This window comes from Jatropha curcas, chromosome 2 (assembly GCF_041381405.1).
Source record: "Jatropha curcas cultivar XTBG-Jc1 chromosome 2, XTBG_Jcur_1.0, whole genome shotgun sequence".
NCBI lineage: Eukaryota > Viridiplantae > Streptophyta > Magnoliopsida > Malpighiales > Euphorbiaceae > Jatropha > Jatropha curcas.
The window spans coordinates 20,036,510-20,045,109 of NC_143152.1; the positions used below are offsets into that span (position 1 = coordinate 20,036,510).

General features: G+C 37.2%; 1 pseudogene across 1 annotated transcript; it reads left to right on the forward strand.

Annotated features, from left to right (window-relative positions):
- The first annotated feature begins 3,652 nt into the window (after window positions 1-3,652).
- Window positions 3,653-7,627, forward strand: LOC105648908 (uncharacterized; annotated as a pseudogene). Its single transcript, XR_016319634.1, has 2 exons — window positions 3,653-4,626; window positions 5,970-7,627. The product of XR_016319634.1 is annotated as an uncharacterized LOC105648908 (transcript).
- Window positions 7,628-8,600: the final 973 nt, after the last annotated feature.

Sequence of the window (8,600 nt, forward strand, 5' to 3'; positions counted from 1 at the left end):
TTCCCCATTTCACAAGACTGACATGGAAGAGGAGCTAAGATAATTAAGAATAACCAAAATCCATTGCTCAGGAAAACCATACTGTTCCAGGGTCCAAAAAATAAACTCCCAGCTTAATCTATCATAAGCCTTCTCTAGGTCAATCTTTATAGCCATAAAGCCTTTGGAGCCTTTAGCAAGACGCATTGAATGAATAACCTCCCGGTAAATAACAACATTATCAATAATTTGATGACCTGGAACAAAACTACACTGCTCCAGGCCAATCAAGAAGGGCAACACCATTTTAAGCCTATTCACCAACGTTTTAGTAATCACCTTATAAACCACTGTACACAAACTAATTGGTCGAAACTGTGAGATCAACTCTGGTTGGTCGGTCTTGGGAATTAGAACTAATAAGGTCTCATTAATTTCATGGGGGATAGGCGCTCCATGTAACACATTGACAACAAATCGGCTAATATCCTCCCCCACAACACTCCACATTTTCTAGTAAAAAGCTGCCTTGAACCCGTCAACACCGGGGGCTTTATTCAGTGCCATACTAGAAAGAGCACTATAGACTTCATTCTTAGAGAAGGGATGAGCAAGAGTAACAAACTGGTCCTCAGTCAGTCGTGGACAACAGCTAAGATGAAGGCAAAAAGTATCCAGATTCTCTTCTGCTGAGTAAAGATTTTTGAGAAACTCCCTCGCCATCTGTTTCAACTGCAATAGGTCCGAAATCCAATCCCTATTCAAATCCTTCAACCTCTGAATAGACAGCCTATTTTTACAAATAACCGCTAAAAGGTGATAGAATTTAGTATTTCTATCACTTGAAATGGTCTAATCCTCGCGTGACCTCTGGTACCAAAAAACTTCTTCATGATGGAGAGTCTCCTCCTTGTTGCTTTTTAAGCTTACACTCCAACCGAATTAGATGAGTGCCCCTATGAAGAGAGAGGCAACGTTGGACCCCTTCCAACCTTCTAAGGATTCGATGCTTTCTTTGGAAAATATTACCAAAAACTGTGCGATTCCAAACCTGGAGACACTCAGCAACCTTTTTTAATGAATTATGAACCTGGGAAGAAGGTTTCCATAGATTTTGAACAGTCTCAACAAAACTGCTATGAGAGAACCAAGGCCACTGTGACCGAAAGGGTTTCGTATGCTGACAGGAACCTCCCCATAGATTAATCATCAATGGGAGATGATCAGAATGGAACTTAGGAGGATGAGTTACGATATCCTTTAGAAAGGAGAGACGCCAGTCAGTCGTACAAAGACTCTATCCAACCGAGCCATCCTGAGAGTTCCCGAGTTCGCCCCACGACTCCATGTGAAAGGAATGCTAGAAAATCCTAAATCAAATAAGATTGTTGGAAAAGATCCAATCTGCAAACACACCTGAGCCACTCAAGATAAAGCTGGAATACCCTGCTTATTCCTATGGGTTTAGGACCGAGTTAAAGTCTTCCAAGCACTAACCAACTGGAAGAAGTATCAATGCCAGAAAGCATAACGTCTTGCCATAGCTTAGTCGTAACGAGGCCTGGGGACTAGTATAGGCAATACCAATATTCCACAAAACACCTGAGTTCAAAATAATCTTACATGCAACAAATTGAGGATGTGAGGTTAATAACTAAACTGTAAAACAATTCTCCAACCAAAGGATCCAAATACTGCCACTGAAACCAATAGCTTCCACCCAAATCCACCGGTCATACCTAAGACTGTTGCACACCTTCGAAGCCTAAAAACTGCTAATCTTAGGCTCCAACAAATAAAAAATCTCAAGCTTATACAACCTCCTATACTCGTGAAAGGCTCGTCGAAAGTTGAAAGACAAATCTCCCTGGCAGTTCCAAGTAGAAATAATCATAAAAAGAAAGAAAAAGAAGGAGATCAAAGCATCAACAAACCAAAAAACTACTATCATCAAGCCTTATGCTTTAAACGTCAATTAATCGCACCCCTCTCAGGCGGGGGATTCTTGAGTGCATCTGCAACCAACTCAACAAAACTAGGGTGGGGTTTATGGGTTCCTTGAGCTGGAGTTTCCTCGACTACCATTAGCTCGTCATCACAAATCGAACTTCCAATCACTATTTCTTGGTCTAAGTTAGGGGTTGAGGGATGTGGTTGAGAAGGGTCATGAAAATGATTTGGAGGTTCTGGGTTCACCAAACCTGCTAGCCTTATGTCCATGTTATCTCTTGCCACCATTAAATGAGTCTTTACAGTATTAGATTTGCCACCCAGAATTAACACATGCTCCCTTTCAGCAGCAGCCCGACAAGACCCACTAGAAACATTTTGAGTAGCCTGCCCTTTATGGGCCAAACTAACCGGCTTAGACAAAATAGGCCCATTATTTTTAACAGACCAAAAGTTTTCTTGTGGATCAAAAAACTGTTCTATCGCCTCTGTAGAAACAGAACGAGGTCCAATCTTAGGATTGCGAAGGACTTGATTCCTGCCACTACGAACCCAAGTGGGGCCCTCATCCTTGTTCGCAGAACAAAGAAAGTCCGTATTATCATCTTGGAGGTTATTAAAATGATCCCCATTAGGATTCTTAGCCGCCTTTTCTCTCGCTAGAGTTCTTCCTGCAGTAAAAGACCCAAACGCACCCAGATTGATCTTCCTATTTTGCTGGCGCTAATTCCTCCACTTGTCTTTTCTCACAAGCATCCATTCTCCAAAATTTTCGACTACCGTTGAATTGATCGGCTGATTTTCTGAAAGGACAGACTTGCCCGTATCCAAACCATCACCTCTGCCTCGACTCTCCATCTCCTCTGCCCTAACCCCCCCCATCGCCACCACTATCGTCGTGATCCCCATCCGGACAATTTTCAGCTATATGACCATAACAGCCACTATGAAAACAGACAAGAAACAATCCTTCATTTTGAATGCGTCTTATACGTCGTTGTAACCGAAATTTAGAATGCAGGGGTCTAGTCGAATCCACCTCGACACACATAAGAGCAAAATGTTAGGATACCGGCGATAAAATTACGAGAATAATTAAGCAGCGGAAAAATTAAAAATGGGACACACAGAAATTTACGTGGTTCACCCTCAACTGTTTAGGGCTATGTCCACGGGACCAACTTCGAATAATTCTTCTACTATTACAAAATAATAGGCTTACAATGAGAGCAATACAAAATAATGGCACTCACAAAGTGTTTCCCAAGAACACCCTAATAATCTTCACTATTTTCTAAACCCTTAGTTTTAAGAACCATTCTTAAAACTAATAACTCTCAAATATTCTTTACAGATTAATTGTTATATCTGTGGCGCTCTACTGTCTCTCACTTATTGTTTGTACGTTTTAAACTGAGAGGCACCCCTCCTATTTATAGAAGAGGGAATGAGAGAGTGAGAGAGTCGTGACACACGACTTTTCCTTTATTTCGTGGTTGGTCGCCAAACTTGGAATGGTTGGCAACCAACCTTCTGACTTTCTTTTTTTTTTTTTTTCATCACGTGGTCGGCACCGCCACTCCACTAAAAAAAATATGTGGGTCCCACTTGAGTGGGCACACCACCACCAACACAAAATGTCCCCTACTGACTAAACTCGTGTTGGCATCCACTCTAATGGGCTTTCCTATCTTTTCCCCTACCTTCATAAGAAACGCTTCATCATAATACTCTATTGGAAGACAAGAGAATCGTACCCACACCCGTCAACGGTTCAAGCGTAGCAATAAAGGGGTCAAAATCTGGATATCAATGTCTCACTGAAAGGTTGTGATCCGAAATCATCCAAGGTCCACCGAATAGGGCATGGTCATAATCATCAGGACTATCGAAACGAACCAAAAAAAAAAAAAAAAAAATCCATTGTCCAGGCAATAATGTCTATAGGTGAAACAGGTTTCCATATCTCCTTAACTCTTCTTGACACGTAGTTGTAGCCAATGGACTTCTCTAGGAGTTTAACGAGAAGGGCATGCCGCCATGACCTTAGCAAACATGCCTTCTCCACCTTAGTGAGTGATATGGTAGGACAAGCATCCTCTGAATCCTCTGCAGAATCCATGGAGTCTTCACTAAGATAGCCATTTGCTGAAGCTACACTGACGGTATCCTCCTCAACCATATTATCATCTTGAGCTCCTAAAAGAGTGTCTCTAAAAGAACGAACTGGTTGAACTGGAGGAGATTCTCCGTCACCAGCCACTGAACTCGCAAGGTCCTTGGTTTCTTACGATTACTGCGGTTAATCTGGTCATCCTCTTCCAACGTGACCCCATGCTCATGCAAACCCTCACCGTCCAGAGAGAGAGAGCCATCACTCTATACGTAATCATATACGGCCAGCTTGTTAACTACACTATTAAAAATAAAAAATTAAAAACTAGACTAGGTGAATATAAAATAAAGTTTAAAAAATTAATAAATAAAGTACTAATATGTTTGGGCAACGCCCCAGTTTTTCTCTTGTTCATTCTATAAAGCCTAAAACGTAAAACCTAGATTGCTCTCTTGCCGCTTGGGTCTTTCCCAATTGGGTGCTTATAAATCTCTTCTTCGCACGATTTATGCGGGATCAAGCTCAAGCTCTGATTGAAATCGCCAATTGATCCAATAGCCATTGAAAGCCCAGAATTTCAGGTATTTTCTTTCAAAATTTTTGATTTTAAGGAATTTGTTATTTTTTCTTTTGAAATTGTTTTTTGTTTAGATTTGTTTTTGTTGAAATTTGATTTTTTATTTAGTTTTTTTGATTTTTGTCTCGATTGACAATTCTTTCTACTGCACTTGTCTTAAGCACTCCAACCGAGTTGTATTTCTGCATTTGTCTTCTGCACTCGCCTGTTCTTCTGTTATCTTAAGTTTTATTCCAATATTGTATATTGTTCTGCACTTGTAACAATTGCAAACAAGTTTAAATACTGTATGAGCTTATTATGAAGGGACCTTTTTTTTGTAGTTATTGCGTAAGGTTCAAAGAAGATAAAAGAAAAATGTCTTTTTGAATCTCTCTTTGTTTGATTTTGTGATGTTCGTTTAATCCAATTCTATATAAGCATCTTGGCTTTGGTCATCGATGATAGCCTTGCTTTGCATAAGTAGTTATTAATAACATTTGATATGGACAATCAAGAAAATCTAATGACTGATATTGGTTCTCTTCTTCTGTTTTTTTTTTCTTATCATAATCGAAGCTTAATCATGCAACTTGAGAAAGATATCATTAATCAGGGTTAGAAATTAATTTGATTTGCAACTATAGCTTGCTCAAGATTTCAATTTGTTTTATTTATTTATCTTTTTGCATTTACTTTGAGGGTTGTTGGATGAAGATTCCTAACTGATTTCAAAAATATGGAACTAGTTTGTTTAAGATTTTAATTACCATTTTGGTGGTTTCATGTTATATATATATATATATATATATATATATATATATATGGAACTAATTGTGTTTGGGTGCTCTTGCTTAAACTGTCGCGATTGCATTTTAGCACTATCTACATTCTACTAGATTAATTAATTTACTTTTCTTATTCTACTTCTTTTCCAGACAATAATTAAACTTGCAAGTATTCATTTAGCCATAGGAACTCAGCTTTTATGGATTTAGATACTGGTCATAAATTTAGAGTTGTCATCTTCTGATCATTTCATTAATGTTCCTGTTTATGTTTAAACAATAGTTTTTAGAACTTAGATGAGTAAGCAGAGCACTCATTATTTGAGAATCAAACTATCTTGCAATTTGATTAAACTTTTGTATGCATATAGTTGTATTATGTTATCCATCAAGCCTTGTGGCTGAATTTATCCAAGTAGAGAAAAAGAATGTTGGCATTAATCAACAAATAGGTTGTAAGAACAAGAAGATTAACTTGCTGTTTATTTTGTTATTGACTTCTTTCGTTATGAAATCCTTTTTTTTTCAAAATTCACTTTTGGATGTTAGATACTGACTATGCTTCGTTTTATTATATCAGGAACACCAGTTATGGCTGAATCAGCTATGTTTATGGTTCCTCAATCCATTGGCACTGTTCTATGTTGTAAATGTGGTATTCCGATGGTACAAAATGATGCCAATATGTGTTTGACTTGTCTGCATTCCGAAATTGACATTACCGAAGGTTTAAGAAAGCATGTGAGCATTCTGCATTGTCCGGATTGCAGTAGCTACTTGAATCCACCAAACACATGGATTAAAGCCCAATTAGAATCGAAAGAACTGTTGAAATTTTGTGTTGACATACAGAGGAAGCTGCACAACAAGGCTAAGGTTAGGTTAGTTGATGCTGTGTTTTTTTGGACTGAAACAACTCCAAGAGAATCAAGGTGAAGCTGAAAATACAGGAGGTACTTAATTGTATAGTTCTTGAACTATCTTATGTAGTTGCGTATGTTGTGCATGCTCACTTGTGTGAAAATTGTTGAAAAGTTCAAGCCAACCCTGATCATTGGGTTGCTGTTGTGCAGCTCAGGCAACATGTTTCTCAAAGGCGAACTTTCTTTCACTTGGAGCAATTGATTATAAAGCATTCTGCCACTGCTCTTACAATTAAAATCAAATAGGTGGATCAAGTTATTGATTTTTTCTTTGATAAGAGGAGCTGTGCTGCAAAATTTGTGGAATTTATAAGTAAAGTTACTCCACTCAAGATTCAACATGATAAACAGCTTGTTTCTCATGATTCTAAGAGCAACAACTATAATTATAAATATACATTCTCTGTTGAAATCTGTCCTATCTGCCATGAGGATTTGACATGTTTGCCTCCGAAGGCTGTGGCTAGTTTGGGAAATATTGGTCCTCTTGTGATCTGCACGAAAATAATGGATGGTGTTACTCTATTGGATCCATTTACTTCAAGGCATTGTTTCTTGAACGCTGAGCAGTATTGGAGGGCACCTTTTCAGTCCCTCTTAACGAGCAGGCAACTTGTGGAATACATCATACTAGATGTGGAACCTCTTTCTTATGAATTTGGTGCTGGTAGTTCCAATTATAAGTTAGTTGATGCTCAAGTTGCTCGGAAGTCTGATTTAGGAAAGAACAATAACATTTTCTATGTTAGAACTCATCTAGGCCATAATTTGAGTGCTGGCGATTCAGCTCTTGGTTATGACATCTATGGAGCTAACAGTAATGGTATGGAATTAGACCAGTACAGAAATCTTGTCCGTCCAGATGCAATTTTGATGAAGAAGAGTTATGGCGAAAGCAGCCAGAGGAAGCTTACGGACAGTTACGGATGCACAAGTTTCTTGACAAATATGGATGTTAGTGAATCCAAGCCCTCAGAATATGAAGAATTCTTGAGAGATTTGGAAGAAAACCCTGAATTAAGGTTCAACATGTCATTAGAAGAGTCCCTAGAAGAGTTGTTTGCGGATCTTGATTTAAGTGAGGAGGAAGATGAAGAAGATAGCATGAGGGAGTGATTTGTTTTTTTATCTATTCTCTTTATGATAATCTTGAGGAACAGTGGCTCTTTCTTTTCTCCATTGGTAGGAAGAAAAGAAAGCAAAATATGTTAATTAATGTTAGATTAGTAAAATTATTGAATTGTTAGTAATGTAAAGGGATAGTTCTGATGCATTTTGCCACATTACTATATTAATGAATATTTTTTGTTGATTATGAACCGATTAAATGAATCAAAACCAGGAACTTACCTGGATTTTGACATCTTACTGTAATTTTCCCCTATTTATATATCAAGCGTTGTCCCGAAGCCTTCATCATCGTATTTATCTGATAGGCTCATAATAGAATGAGTGCACAATATCATTTATTCAACTCTGAAAACTCATTTTTCATTACATATCAAAATCAAACCACCTGTACCTGTTCCCAATTTTCTAGACAAAAATTCAGTTTTTGAATTAGCAAAATATAAGAAACGCTAATTTTATAAATTTATCCGCTCACCTAGATTGGAAGCAGTACAGAATTCCCTAAGTTCACATACTAATGCAAAGACCCCGAAGAAACATACGGAAAATACCAAGAAACAAGACCCTAGAGTGTATGAAAATTACATGACCTATCTGCAAAACCATTAAAAAAACTCCTAATTTTGCGGGTTGTTTTACTTTAAATCTAATTTTTTTTCTTCAAATATCTTGGACTCGAACACCAGTTACAATAGCATCCTAAATTCAATATTCTACCCGATTTAATATGTAAAAAATTATTTTTTTTAGGATTTACATTCCGTTTCATGGTTAGGTTAACTCAAAAAATGAATTAACAAAACGCACCATTTCAAATAGAGAAATTAACAAATAAATACTGTTTAGAGAATCACAAAAATAATTCAATTGTCAAATCAAATTTATAAAACATACAAACATATGAAAGTCAAAAACCGATTCATGTTCAAAATTAGCAAGAAACATTTGAAAATTCGCAACATAAAGAAATAACTTCATATATAGAAAGTAACATAGGATGGAATATGCTGCTAAAAAAATAGACCAATTTATCAACATTAACTGTAATATAGTATCAATTCACTTCACGATACAATTATTTAGCTAAAATGCATTTTGACAGACAAGCTTCAATTTGGCCAGATTAATGAAAATCTCAAATTTCTATAATTCTCAAT